The sequence below is a fragment of the Pagrus pagrus genome (assembly GCF_965226575.1).
Source record: "Pagrus pagrus genome assembly, chromosome: 4".
In the NCBI taxonomy this organism is placed as follows: domain Eukaryota; kingdom Metazoa; phylum Chordata; class Actinopteri; order Spariformes; family Sparidae; genus Pagrus; species Pagrus pagrus.
In genome coordinates this window covers 3,266,481-3,281,472 of record NC_140188.1, presented here as the reverse complement: position 1 = coordinate 3,281,472, position 14,992 = coordinate 3,266,481, and the positions used below count along the sequence as shown (strand labels likewise).

Sequence of the window (14,992 nt, the reverse complement as noted above, 5' to 3'; positions counted from 1 at the left end):
GCGACATGAGTGAGGACACAAAATGCAGATATACAGTGAGGAATAAAAGAGGTATTAAACATTAACTTCACTGTTCGTCCTGGAAAGAAACAACGCTCAGAAGATTCCTCTCAGGCTTTAATGACTCTGTTTACTCTCAGCGGGCTCTCACAGCTGATGGTCCGACTGGATCTTGTAAATTGCGTTGTTTGTGGTTGTGGATTTGGGAATTGAGACGCTCTGGTGGCCTGAGCTCATAATGGACGAGCAGCTGGTTTTTATAATGGACTCGAAACCACTAAAACAAGACAGAAACACTTTCTTTTTGCTCCTCACGTGAGGAAGTGGAGCTCTCGTTACACTGTGCGGTGGCCGAGCTGAGCTGGTAATTGACTGCTCTGGTCACCTCAGCAGTGGCAGTTAGGGGCAGAACAATGTGCCGGCACCAAAGCAGAACCTGCTTCTCAGTGAGGGATGGCTGAGGAATTACCGCGTCTTCCTTTCTGTAATTGTGGACCTCGGCGCTGACCGGGCACCGTCAGCATCGTACCGAAGACGAGAAATATATTGGATATCCTGTGGGAGCACAGTCCTCAATTACCCAGCTGTTGTATGTCTCCTAATAACTCCTTTCTTTCCCATCCTTCAGTCTCTCGCCACCTTCCTTGTTAAATGAGCTCAGCTGTATGCGCGGCGGCTCCCTGTGCTGGTTCAGTTATATAATGGAGCTAAAAGGTGCAGTCTGTTGAGGTTTGAGGTCCGGACCTCCACCAGATAACATTTCCTTTTAGCGGGACTGCAGCAGGTTCTGGTAATTGACCAGTCATGGGTTAACATCAGTGGTTTGTTCTGCAGAAACTGAGTAATGAGGCAAAGCTGACACTCGTCGGGCACTTGAACAAAATATATGGTTTAAACTGACAGATTACGGCGCCGGCAGTTTTATGTGGCTGATGACGGTCAATGTAACGCTTAATTATGGTGACATTTCCAGACAGACGCTCGTCGTCAGACAGAAGAGGGGAAGAGATGAGGCCGTTAATTGTTCACACCTGTGGAATAAGCGTGATTATTTCAGGTGAACTGTCTGCCCCTGTCACATTTCCAGGCTTGTGCTGTCTGATGGAGACGGCGCCTGAGAAATGTCACATTTATTTGATGTTAATGAATTTGTGCAGTGCGTCGGCTCTACCTCCTGCCTACTGTCTCGACTCTGCTGTCACCACCTGTGAGGATTTGGGATGTGGGTGTTGCAGCTTTTTCATGAGCTTCTTATTAGTGCAACACAAAGTTTTAGAAGACAAAGGAAGAACTTTGTTGTGCACCTCACTGCAGCCGCTATTACTTATTATTTATATTAATACATCGAACTGCTGTCTCCCTACAAGATGGTAGATTTTTTTCAACACATGCTGCACTTCTTTAATCAGAACATAATATTATGTTTCTGTTTTTACAAGATCATATCTCTGTTATATAAACTGCTGCACACTGATCTTAACTATGTGTACGTAGAGCCAACAAGCTGAATTTGTGTTTGCGTTGTATCCATGTAACACTGAGCGAGGCTCTGCACGGCGTGGATTTACATTCCCATTACAGCAGGAGGTGTGTCTAAGCTGATAACTCACTCGTCTTGAGTAGTGGTCGAAGCAGCGGCTGTGATTACTCTTCCTCACTGCAGTATTATAGAAGAAACGATGCTAACAAAGCTCCTCCACTTCTGTGATAAACACCCCCTGTTATTTAGTCATTTCATAGCTTTTATTATGAAGCAGCAAAATCAGAAAACGTTGAGTTTTCAGCAGCAGTAACTCACCATGACTGAAACAGCTGAAAGAAAATAGGATGAAGCACAAACAGACGCAGGAGACAAACTAAAGAGATTCAGTTAGAAGCTACAAACGAGCTGAGAGCTGATCTGGTCTCCTGCACTGACGTGAGATGAGTCTCACAACACGAGCGTGTTTGAAGGAGGTCGTCTTGGGTTGGCTGCAGTCAGGAAACGTCACCGCTGCCCGGCTGGAGGCAGGTCGGGAGCGTGTTTGACCCAATAAGGAGATGGTTCACATCACACACAAGGAGACACTCAACAGGCAGTTTCATGTTGGTGCCCACACAGCAGAGAAGATTAGCCAGCTCGTCGTGATGATGGTGACTGGAGATACGCTCCTGTTAAGCTTTGTGGAAGGAGTCAGTGCCGTTCAGAAAGGTAGACTACTCCCAACACTTACCTGCATCTTGGGTGTTCATACAGTTTGTAGAGCGCTCAATACTCGAATATGTAAACACTTACACACATCCCTATGAGGCACTCCATTTCACACCCTTTCAAAACAGTAAAAACTCTCCATCCATCACGCTGTTATATATCCAAATGTCTCGTCTGCCGCCTGCTGAGGCCTGTGAGCAGCTCTCTGGACCTCTCCGCCCCCCTCCGATCGACACACACTGTTAAATGGATTTCTTGTCATCTTGAATTTAGGTCCTTTCTTTTTGTCCTCAGACTCCTGCTGCAGCAGAAATGTCTCCGCATTCACTGTTCAAATTCCCTCAAATTCGCTTGCAAGCAGCCTAATGACCCATTTAAAATGAAAAGTGGTGAAGACTTCTCCTCTGAGTGTCTGAGAACATCTCCTCCTACGCTGTTGTCCCTCTGTCCACGTCTCACTCCAGGTATCCTCGTCCTCCTCCCCTCATCTCTGGCTCCTCATTACTGTGCGAGTCTGGACCTTTAGACTTACTGCTAATGGTTTGCTGAATGACGGGTACCAGTATGTTTTAATGAGCCCGAGGGCGAGAGTGAACACCTCTCATTAGAGTCCTAGGTTGAACTTTTCTCTGTCTTTTACCTCTTATATGCCTCTGTACACACAGACTCATAGACAGACAGCACATGTAATGTAGTTGTAAGATGTAAAATTGTTTATATAACTAACGACACTGTAATTCATGTCTGATGTAGTCTGACTGCGTACGTCTGAGCTGTGACAGGATCAGTAGAGGATCAGAAGTTCGGTTTCTAGTATTTTATGCAGAATGAGATGAATGCTGTGAAGTTGAAGAAGTTTAATTGAAGTTTCCTGTCATGTTGATAAAAGTGAGCACAGTTCAGATGAAGCTCTCAGTCAGGCTGTCGTGGAAGTCAGGCATCCACAGGTAACATTATTAACCCACCTTTTTTTATCAATATTAAGTAGTAGAGGAGAGTAGCAGGAGTCAGATTTTACCTCTAAATTGACGAGAGTCAGGAGACTTTTGTTGGAGGATTTGTTGTCAAAGCGAAAAGCTTTTTGCATAAACAATCGGTAACACCAATGTTGTTGCAGGTTTATTAACAGGTGGGAAAATGTCCTGCATCCCTAATGCAGTCTTAACAACCGGGTCAACACCTCGTATAAATAAGAATTATTGGGACATTGTTTTTGTCGCCCTCTCACGTCAGAACAACTCCTCAGGAAGTCTGAGAAAATGTAGTACACCTGTTTCCGAGTTGAAGTCATATGATGACGGTCACTCAAATACTAGACACAGTCGTCAGCGTATTGTTTGAACGATCTGAGCGATGAAATGCAGAACAACTTCTTTTTGGCGGCCATGTTGCTCCCACATTTTACATGTTGCACCTGAACTCGAAGTCAGAAGAACCACTTCCCAACTTAGCAATGGGACCATGTGAGGAGCATGTGAATACAGTGTTAGTCAGACTTTACTGGGGTTTGTTTTGTGGAGTTATGGAAAGTTGAGAAGAAATGCAGCTGCTTCCATCCTGTACGTCCAAGGTGACCGACCCATCACTGTTCATACAGCAGACTTTTTGGACTTGATTAACACTAAAGTCAAGAACATTTTAACAGCAGTAATCAGTTTCTCCAGACACATCTGTCCCTCAGAGCTTCCCTCCATGTCTGGCTCTTTGTGCAACAGCAGATTGTTGGTTTCTTTTGTTGGTTGTTGTTGTTTGGGAGCAGCAGAGGAGGAGGAGAGAAAATCACTGTGAGTTTAATGTGCAGCCGCCTCCGGCCCGCGGGCCCACTGCTCATCTTAGTGCAGGTGTCACCCATGTTTCACTTATTGTTCCTCTTTATATCTTTATGTATGTGCGTGTGTGTGTGTGTGTGTGTGTGTGTGTGTGTGTGTGTGCATGCGTGCGTGCGTGCGTGTGCATGTGTTATAACACTGCCTGAGAAGCAACACAGGTCTCTTGTTTACTGTTGAGTCGGAGCAATTTTATCTGCCCAGTGACAGTTGTTATTTGTGTGCATTGTGTGGTGTGTGTGTGTGTGTGTATGTGTGTGTGTGTGTGTGTGTGTGTGTGTGTGTGTGTGTGTGTGTGTGTGTGTATGTGTGTGTGTGTGTGTGTGTGTGCCAGGTGTGTGTTTGTGTCCTGATATTGTCTCATACCTGCTTCTCTTGTTTACTGTTGCATTATGACTGTTATTTGTCCGGTGAAACTGTGTGTGTGTGTGTGTGTGTGTGCGTGTGTTCATGCGTGTGTGTGGCAGCATAATGATAGGACGAGGGAGACGACGTGTTGTTGACAGATAAAGAAACACCTCAGATGTACTGACTCTCTCCTCCTTGTTGACCTCCGTCTTTATTCCTCTTTTTATTATTCTCTGCCTGTCTCACCACACACACACACACACACACACACACACACACACCGTGAAAACAAAAACACACAAGGCCGAGCAACATGAGTTATAGTTGCTCATTTTGGGTTGTCACCTAACAAAGAAAAACAACTTTCAAGCAAGAGGGCAGTGTGTATGCTTGTGTGTGTATGCTTGTGTGTGTATGCTTGTGTGTAGCCTACGTATATATATCTGTGTGTACATGATGTGCACGGTGGCAAACACAACAACACACTGCTCATGGCTCATAATTTCCCCATGGTGATGTGCAGCAGGTTCCCAGGTATCATCCCTCCTGCGTGTCTCTGTCCTTCCTGCCTCCAGTGGTCATTATGTTTGTGCTCTCTCTCTTGCCGTAGTTTTTATATCATGACCCGCCTCTGATTGGCTGGCAGGTGTTCATTATAACAGGACATCAATCACTGTTTTAAATCAGTGTGAGTTATCTTAAACAGCTGCTGCCGTAAAGATATTTTTTGCCCATTAATTTTCATTTTAACTCACTAACCTAATCATGGATTTAACCGTGAATTAAACTGACGACAAACTTTAAAACACTGATGATGATTAACATTTTCTTAATTATTAATTAATAATAAACTCTTTGTGTTGTGTGGTAGTGCTTTGGACGACCTTCCTCCTTAAATATCTGGACACCTCGATGTCTTCCTCAACAACGAATTAATTAGATTTCATAGTAATTAGACAATCTCTGATATTTTCCTCTTTTCCTTCCTCTCTTACGTGTTGAATCAACCTTTATTTACACCGGAGAGATCACTGAGGGTCGACCTTCATGTACAATGAGTCAAAACAAAACAAAGAAAGGAAACAAAAACAATAAAATGGAGATCTACTGTCGTAAACTTGACAAAAAGCCATCAGAACTGTTATGTTATTGAAGATTATTTGACATAACATGCAGTTATACACACGCCTAGAGCTCAAACCAACCCAATAACCATTATGATAGGATTTAAATAATAAAATAATTTAAATTAAAATACAATTATGGGAAATAGTTACCATTAAAAGACCTGAATGTTAATTGTTGCCCGGTCTTTTAAAAAACAGCAAAACTCAAACATCCCAGAGATCTTATTTATAATTACTTGTTAACTTTTATTGACTTTTCTTTGGTCCAGATTTACACCTGAATGCTCCTCCACATAGCTTAAATTACAAACCAGACAAACCCTGCTCAGTTACTGGAACCAGACTACATTAACTTTGTTACTTCTAGTTGTCGATGTGGTAACTAATTAGCTCTCTGACATCATCACCGATGTGTCGTGGGACTGAGAAGACTCTGTCCTAGTTAATTATGGTATTCTTGTTCAGCAGAAGGTTACAGGAAGCGGCGATAACGACGAGCAAAAGCCAATTAACACAACCCAAGAAAACATGCTGTAACACACAACAGCAGTTAGTCTGTATTGGACTCGGTGCACAAACACAGACTCGGACATTTAAGCGCAGACACGTGGACTGTCGGTCGAGGTGAGCTGCAGGTGTCACTGCTGCTCCTCCTGCAGTCACATGGAAATCTGTTCATTAATGCTTCTGCTGCGTTCGGTGGTAAGAAGCTTACAAAACCAATAAAGAGATTTTTGAAAAGCTGTAAAGAGCTTGTTCATTGCTGCATCTTAATCCTGTGTGAGTGATGCCAAAAACTGCCTAAAAATATAGTCTTTTATGTACCTTCATAATTGCTTGCGTGCACCTCCCAACCAATCAGTGATGTGAGTGTTTCTGGAGCCGGTGAGATCTGGCAGAAAGCGGCTCCTTCCTACTTTTGGGACACAACAGTTGAGAATTGAGACGTTGGCGGACGTCCACAGTCCAACCTCACGGCTGCGAGAGTTTCTCTGGTTTGTTGAGGAGCCAGATACTGTAGCTACTCTCAGTTTAGTTCAGCTCAGCGTGCCTGCTGTCACCCAGCCAGAGCACTCGTCATGTCATTTACATCATGGAGTGAGTACGGTACAGTGTCAACTGGCCAACAGCAACACACAGTCACGTTCAGCTGGTCAGCAGCAGAATGAGAGCGATTCATTTATAAAATAACAAACGTAGGCAGCAGATCAGACCAGCTGTTAATTCTGTGAGTAAGTTAAATAAAAACCTCACCTCTCTGCAGCCAGGGTCAGTACTCAGCCAAAGATCTTCTCTGAGGGAAGAAGCTTCACTCTGTAACACATCGTCTCTACAACTGATCGCGTTTTGTCAGTTTCAGGAGTGGCAATCTCCTGCTCCGTCTTATATTCCTGTCATATCAATAATTAAAGCCTAAAAACAGGAACTCAGGCCACTCGCCAAAATAAAATGTTGGCGGTCAAAGTTTCTGCAAACCACAGACATGTTCAGTGTGTACGTGTCATACCTGGCATATTGATATTTCTACAACACATGTTGTATCAGTGTGACTTTCATGTCAGAGAGAAGGTAGATGAGGGAGCTGCCAAGCCAGTGACCATGTTTCATCTGTAAGTGTAACACTGGATATTTCTAAAGGCGAGCTCAGAACATTTCAGAACATTTCATTTGGTTTTTGTGCCTAAACCTAACCAGTGCAATGAAACTTAAAATCAAACCTAAAGAAATGCAAAGTTTCATCACATCTGTGGTTTAAAAAAACAACGTTACCAACATTTATTCTGGAGATCTGGTTCAAGACATTCAGTATAAAGATCAAATAGCTTGTGAAGGTGTGTCAGAAGAAGGCTACAGCTGTCAGATACATATTTAATCCACATGTAAGTAACAGATTGGACTTAATAGTTGCAGATACAGGACTTGGATCTTGATTGGTTCGTGTTTCTGTTCCTCATCTCTTCTGCCAACATGTTCCTCTGTCACCATCCAGCCACCAACAACATTTTCATAGCTGACGGCTGCAGCTGACAGTCGAGTACAGACTTGAATGCATCTTTCAGAGCTTGAGATGCAAGATGTGAACACACTCATCTCTCTTTCACTGTCATTGTGGAGCTTTCTTTCCTCTGACAGCTCTCTGCTTCAGCTCTGGGTGTTTTCAACACCTCTTTTACCCCTGACTCTTTCTCTGCCATTATTCTTCTCTTCTCTTGAAAAAGACAGTCTTTCCTCTTTCTTTCACGCACATCGATCAATAATCCAATCTATACGGCTGCGAAGAAAGAGAACTCATCACTATCTCAGGCACGTCTCTATAGGAGTGCAGCCAGACAACAGACAGGTAGTTTGTCAGACAGAAAGGAGACCGTCAGTCAGACAGACAGGTCGGTGAATTAGCTCCTGAAGCGTTGGCATGTCACCTCATCAGCCCCCACAACCCGCCGAGACATTCAAATTCCCACGCTTTCTAAGTCTGTGTGCTCTGTGGCAGGTTTCTCTTTAAACTATATTTAATTTACCACAACGTGTTGGCAGACGTACAGAATACACAAGTATGGCTGCAAGAATAGATGAAGAACTGAAGTTTTAAAGGGTTTTAAAGGATTAGAGCAGCCTCTGATAAAAGCTCTCAGACACTGTTGAATATTCACCGTCTAACTGGAGTAATTGGCTCTAAAACAGACACATACTACACTCGGGTCAAATAAGGAAAAACCTCTCGAGTCTTGTATGTTTTCTTATAGAAATATTGACTACTGATTCTCTTAGTGATTTCCTGCAGCTGTAGTGGAAATAAATCCTTTAAACCGAACAGTAAATCCATACAGCTCTCTATTGATCTGAGACGGGTTTCTTGTCAGCATCTCAGGCTGAAGGCTGAGGAGGAGGTTTGTTATTGGACGAACGCCTCACTGAGGCACAGCGATCTCTGAGGACATGCATGTGTATCTACAGGCGCAGTGTTGGAAATTAGAATTGAATTTGCTCGACCGACCAGCCGCGGTGCCAGGTAAAGAAAAAAAGCGAGTTGTGGTATTTCACAGCGTAGATTGAAGAGAGACAGAAAAACATTGAGGTGTCAGATCTCAGAGGGTTCAGAGGTCTGCAGAGAAAACCTCAAAGGATGAGTCACGGGACAAACAGGTGAAGGTCATAAATCGTTTTTTTTTAATGAGAAGAGGAGAAAAAAAGACACTAGAGAGTCCTGTGATTGGTTAGTTTGAAGTATGTCATCAACAGAGAATAAGAGAACTAATAGTTTAATTATTGGGACTGAAAAGCTAAAATTGGAGGCTGTAAAAGGCCACAAACCATCAAAATGCCACATATAAGTAGGAAAGACAGGACGGGATGACGAGCCTCGGAGGATCCAGCTGCCGTGACGGCACTAACAAGCCTGAAGATGATGAGCGTCTGTTGAGGAATCTCCAACACGATCGCTCCATCAGTCCGTCAGTGTGTGTGTGTGAGAGAGGATGTCAGTATTTCCCCTGAACTCGCGGGTCGTGCTTTAACGTATCGTTATGTAGTAAATGTTTATTGCACAAAGTAATGGCTGCAGAATAATGACTCCATCTGCATTTAGACTGGATCACTATCAACTCCCATTTCAAGCTTTCATTATGCTCTTCTGTCTGCTGCCGCTACAAAACCTCCCAGGAAAACGAGGGCTGGCTGGTGATCCGGTCAGGCTGGCAGCCTTTCTATCTGCCTTCATGTCTCCATTATGGACTCAATGAATGATTGAACCCATGTGTTGTCCTGTGTTGTTGAGTTGTATGTATATAAAAAGGAAACGGTCCAGCTGTCTTTGCGACAGCAGCGCAAACAATAATACCACTTGGAAACGCAAGTGGAGGAAAAGTTGTCTCCACTTAAAATGGAGGCCTGTTTCTTGAATACTGTTGGCTGTTTTATTATTGTTCACATGCGGCTGGAAGCCACGTTGGCAGGAGGACAATAAAGTTCATTTCTAACCCTGATACAGTGTTACATTGTGTAAATGTGTGTTTACTGCACTATAATAAACTGTAGTTCACTGTGCTCAGGTTATTTACTGATGACACTCCCTTCTATTTTTCAGGGCAGCTGAACCCCCATCATCACCCCATGAGTTTGGTTTGGGTAAGTAAACCTTTTCTTTCATTTGTGTGGGAATAAATGGTGCAGACACACACACACACACACACACACACCCACACACACACACACTGACATGTTTGTACTTCTATACTTGTGAGGACACTCATTAACATAATGCATCATCCCCAGCCCTTTACCCTTTAACCTGGACACGTTTTTATTGTTCATATGGAAGCAGATTGTAACATGACATGAAAAATGAGACCTTCCACGTCTCTCTCAGTCGTCTGTACAAGCCTGTGGATGAATTGTTGAAGTTGTTTAATGCTGCTGGACTTTGGATTTCTTTGTGACGGACTCGGGTCAGAAAGGATGTGACTCTGTGCCTCGTCTCAGTGCCTCTCTCCGCTCTGCCAACAAGGGAGCAGCAGTAGCTGACGTGAGTTTAGAAATGGAGTCCGCTAACATAAACTAAAGACCGGCTTCCAGCACGACACAGAAGTTCACCAGAGCCCCTTTAACCTAAACACTAAAACTGAAAGTCTTTCCGCTCAAACCCCTGAAACCCAGACAGCTTTCACACAAGGAAGCACAAACTACCGTACGAGAAGTCGTAATGAGCAGTTGGTTTATGCATGAACAAATGTTTCATGGGGAGATATCCAGACACACACACACACACACACACACACACACACACACACACACACACAGCCAACAAGAGTCACGAAGAGGCTGCCTTGTTGCTGAAGCCAGCTCTCTCTCACTCGCTTTGCTTTGCTCTGAATACTAAACATCTCACTGCTGTCATCCACTGCCAGGAAACCAACCATTGCTCTGTGTGTGTATGTGTGCGCATATGTGTGTGTGTGTGTGTGTGTGTGTGTGGGCGTTGGGGGGGTTATATTGTCTATAATAGGGTCTGCAGTTGCATGCACGTACTGTTGTATGTGTGCTGTGAATACATACAAGTGTGTCTTTGATGGTCGCTCCATCACAGTACTCAGTGAGCCAATATATGTGTGTGTGTGTGTGTGTGTGTGTGTGTGTGTGTGTGTGTGTGTGTGTGTGTGTGTGTGTGTGTGTCTTCCCTCAGGGCTTCATGTATTGTAGCAGCCTGTAAGGAGAGCACAGGGACTTGTTGCCAGTGACAAACAGGCTTTAACCTCCACGTTGGTAACATTTGTCTCAAACTGGTTCTTTCTTTATCACTTTTTCTTCGTTTGTGTTGCTTTCTTTCTCTTTCTGCTTCTGTTCTGCTCTTTTTTTCTCTCCTTTCTCTTTATTTTAAATGACTCACTCAGTGTTTTTGCATTCAGCCTTCAACGTTTGATACCCAGAAACTCTGCAAAGTGACTCCTGGAAACTTCACACACCTCGCTAGTGTTTACGATAGCAGCCGGTCTCTTGTGCCGAATAAGAAAAGCAAATGTGATGCTTGAGTGCTCTCTACTTTGGATGAGTGCAGAGCGTCAATCAGGCTTCTCATTGACAAAATCACCCAAAACCCACTTCAGCTAGTTTGCAGTATTTCTCCCTGGACCTCTTGTTGCTGTAGTAATAATTATGGCAGCAAAGGAGGAAGTCAGCCCGACAAAGTCTGCACAGGGAGGAGGACGGGGTGGATCGATGGGTCAAACAAACTCAGGACTTGAGGCAGCTGTCGTGTCCTGCGTGGAAACAAAACTCTACAGTGGCCATTTTAACTTACTAAAGTCAATTTATGTCACGTAAATAACGTAACTTAAGCTGCGTTGTTAAACTGCGGGTACAACCGTCCATTCATCTCTTCTTCGTCTGTCCTCCTCTTCCTCTTCCCGCCTCCCTTCTTCATTATCTTTCATATCTTACTCCAGGCTTTGTGTTTCCGTCTTTCTCTCCCTGATTACAGATCCAGTGATTGCCCTCGGATCATAAAGGCAGTTAACATCATTGTACATGCGTGTCCTCCTCCTTCCTTTCCTCCATCTCTGAGATTTAGTGTAATGTCGACAGTGATTGGGCCCCGTCGGCACAGTTCACCCAATAAACTGTCACAGTCCTGATCGAGGAGCTGCCCTCCAATGGGACGAGTTGTTTTTAGAATAATTACCTCACCATCACAGTGATGAACGGTCGGGACGTTTCTTCTCCTCTCTCTGCATATTTGCCAGCCTGATCATTTTTATGGCCGGCTGAATGACCTTCTCCTCTTCACTGACACTTTATTACTCTCATCGTATCATTTTGTATTACACTTTATTACCTCTGAGCAACGTTCAGTGGAGGTGTGTGTGTGTGTGTGTGTGTGTGTGCTGTTGGTTGGTTCTGGTAAATTAAACTCCTCATTGTCATTTTATCAATCACATGGTGATTAGCAAGTCCCATTTAAAAGTCAAACCATCAAATTTTGTTAAACTTGTGAAGTTATCGTACACAAAGATTCAACCATTTCACCAACCTGCAGTCATTTCTTGTTATTATTTTTCATTTTTTGCAGTTTAAAGTGAACTTGAAGTCGACCCAGCTGTATATTTTTATTCCAGGACTCTACTAGATCAGCTTTGCTCGACTTTGACTGGCTTCTTATGCATCTCAAGTTATGTGGGAAAAACACCAGGTTACACCCAGAGACGGAGCTCACCAAGTGCTTATGTAATGTAAAAATACAAAAGCATCGTTCAGGAACTGTAATCGAAGTGAAGGTATCAGTACCAATATCAAAATGGTTTTAACGATACATACATCTACCTCATTGTTTGAAGTGTTGGCATTGTAATGTGCACTGTGACGTATGAAACTCAAACATGGATGAGCTCATGTCTCTATCAGCTACAGCTTTGCAGAGATACTCAAAGCCGGGACAGGATTGTGTGCTTAATGGAGCAGCAGACACTCGGATGGTTTTATAGAGCTGCTCTCCACCTCGGATGTCAGTTGTGTTATTGTCACAACATGAACCTGTCATCTTGGATTTAGGTTCGCTCTGTAGGCTTGTAAGTTCCTCTGACACTGCTGCTGTTATTGATTTGAGGGTTTTCTGGTGAGGTGGGGCGAGGTGAGGTGATGGGGAGTGGCAGGAGCAAGCAGGTGGCTGGTCTACAGAAGGAGAAGCAGGTACTGAAACTTCATCTTCGTCAGCTTTTATTGCTTCTTATCTTTATTAATAGGTCGACTTTTCCTCCTCAGGCTTGAATCACAATGTGCAAACAGTAAAAACAGCTGGATGGAAATGTCTCTTTGCACATTAACAGCAGTCATGCTCAGTGGCTCAGTGGCTCTGAGGCCTCCTCCTCCACACATCTTCTAGATCATTCAAGCATTGTTTTGCCACAGGCAACATTTCCCCTTTGCTCTCAGGAGATCTGAACCTTGTTACCTCCAGGGAGGAAAAAAACATCAGCCTTTCACTGCTGCTTCTCAGCTAACAATCCAATAACTGATTTTGACTGAACAACACAGATGGATGCACAACACAGGCTTTGAGTTACTGGATAAAAATGACTGAAGAATAATCAATAATTCTTCATTAGAAAGATCTAAAATTCCTCCTGCGAGTGAAAGAGACATAAAATCAATAGGTCTGCTTTGGATTTCTGACATCCAGCTCTGGTTTCTGATTTCTGTCTTGGCAGAATTCTTCCTTATGTCCAATTTCACAACATGCTTTATCCTTTTAAAGACAAGTTTATCTAAAAACAATATATATACGACCATAAAGTTCATTTTATTTTTTTTAACAAGTGAAAGTAAGATTTTTTGGCTTTATTTGTGAGCAGACAGCAGAGAGCTGGGAGACATGAGACGAGGGTCGACATGCAGTAAAACTGTTTTTTACTATAAAGTCAAATAAAAAGAAAACAGACAAATATTCAGTCAAGTTAGCAAGAATGAAAAAATAAGCTTGCTGACAGACTTTTTGCAGAAATGTACTTTGCAAGCGATCATCCAGGCTCACACCACGACTGGAAACAGACCGAATCCATTCAGATAACGTAACATTATACACGAGAGTGACTAATGTGGACTATTATAACCACATTAGTGTGAATGTATTAAAATGTTCAGACCTGTGCACGAACATTCAGGATATTTGAGCCCAGTTGAACCTGAATGTGAAGCTCACACCTCCATCCAGCGACTCACTCGACTGTATAATCATTCCTGAACGCTTCATTGTCTCAGTGGAGAATATTTGAACAGGCTGATAAACCCTCGCCGCTTCAACACTCCCTGCCTCATTTCAAGCTGGTGTGTCGGGCCATCAGCCGCCATCAGCATGTGTGTGTGTGTGTGTGTGTGTGTGTGTGTGTGTGTGTGGTTAACTCTGCGCTGTGTGACGTAAACCTTCTCGTGTCCACAGAAGATGTCTTTTCTGCGTGTGTCGTCTCTAATGGCTTTTGCCTGCAGCGGTGGGTGGATGGCTGGGTGGAGGAAGGCGTGTGTGTGTGTGTGTGTGTGTGTGTGTGGGTGTGTGTGTGTGTGTGTGTGGGTCGCTATTGGTTACAGTGATCCATGACGAGGATATGACTGATGATGACTTGAAGAGGACTCGACTCGAGTGTGTGTGTGTTTGTTTAAGACGACACGTTCTCCTTCAGCCCGAGAGAGATAAATGTCAAGTGAGTGTGGATGTTCAAGTGTCAGTTTGTTCTTTTCAGTCTGCTGCTGCCCTAACCCTCGAGCAAGCTGACTGTTTCCTCAGTGCAGGTTTAACCATTGTTTACAGACTTCATGTCTGCAGTAATGGTCAGTGAGGGTGTGTTTGCAGAGGTTGTTGGTTAAAGCCCAGTTCAGACCAAAGATCCGCAACACGAGGAAACGGAGTCGCTGTGGAAAGTTGCAGGGGACCGGCCCGTTGCAGCTCGACGCGGGCCAGCTGGTGCTGCCTGAGACTCGTTTTGTAACGGTTTTTGAAAGCATGCTGAGGTTTCAGAACAACCACAGTGCAACTCTCCTCCTCTCACTGTTTCCTCATTATTCCTGACAATCACCTGTTTTCTCTCCTCTTACTCCCCATCCACTTGTTTTCCTCTCACCTGTCTCGATCTTTCACTCCCCCACAGCTTCTCCCTCTTTTCATTTTCAGTGTCTGTTTTACGACCCTCCTCCTCCTCCTCCTCCTCCTCTGCCTCCTCCTCTCTCTGTCTCTGTCTCTGTCCTGCAGCTGTTTCTCTGACTCCCTCTGAACTCCAGGTTTTCTCTCTGCAGTGCAGATTTGTCAGTCCACACCCAGAATCCCTCTTCTTCACCCTCCGTCCATCCCGTCATCATTCTGGCCTCACCTGTGACAACCTGAGAATGAGACTCGAGGATGGCTGCATTAACATTACATAGTGTTGCTTTAATTGTTCACCTTAATACACGGATACTAAAATGCTAAAATGTGTCGTGAAATATATTTACTGCCACAAATGAGAAAGAAAAGCAGCAAATCC

At 43.9% G+C, this 14,992-nt stretch overlaps 1 protein-coding gene across 2 annotated transcripts in view; it reads left to right on the top strand.

The window, feature by feature from the left end:
- Positions 1 to 14,992, top strand: part of slc8a2b (solute carrier family 8 member 2b) — a 143,809-nt gene that overhangs the window by 41,033 nt on the left and 87,784 nt on the right. For both annotated transcript variants that reach the window (XM_084350050.1, XM_084350049.1), the window contains exon 2: positions 9,577 to 9,617. The gene's annotated coding sequence lies outside the window, so the exon portion shown is untranslated. The remainder of the gene's footprint in view (positions 1 to 9,576; positions 9,618 to 14,992) is intronic.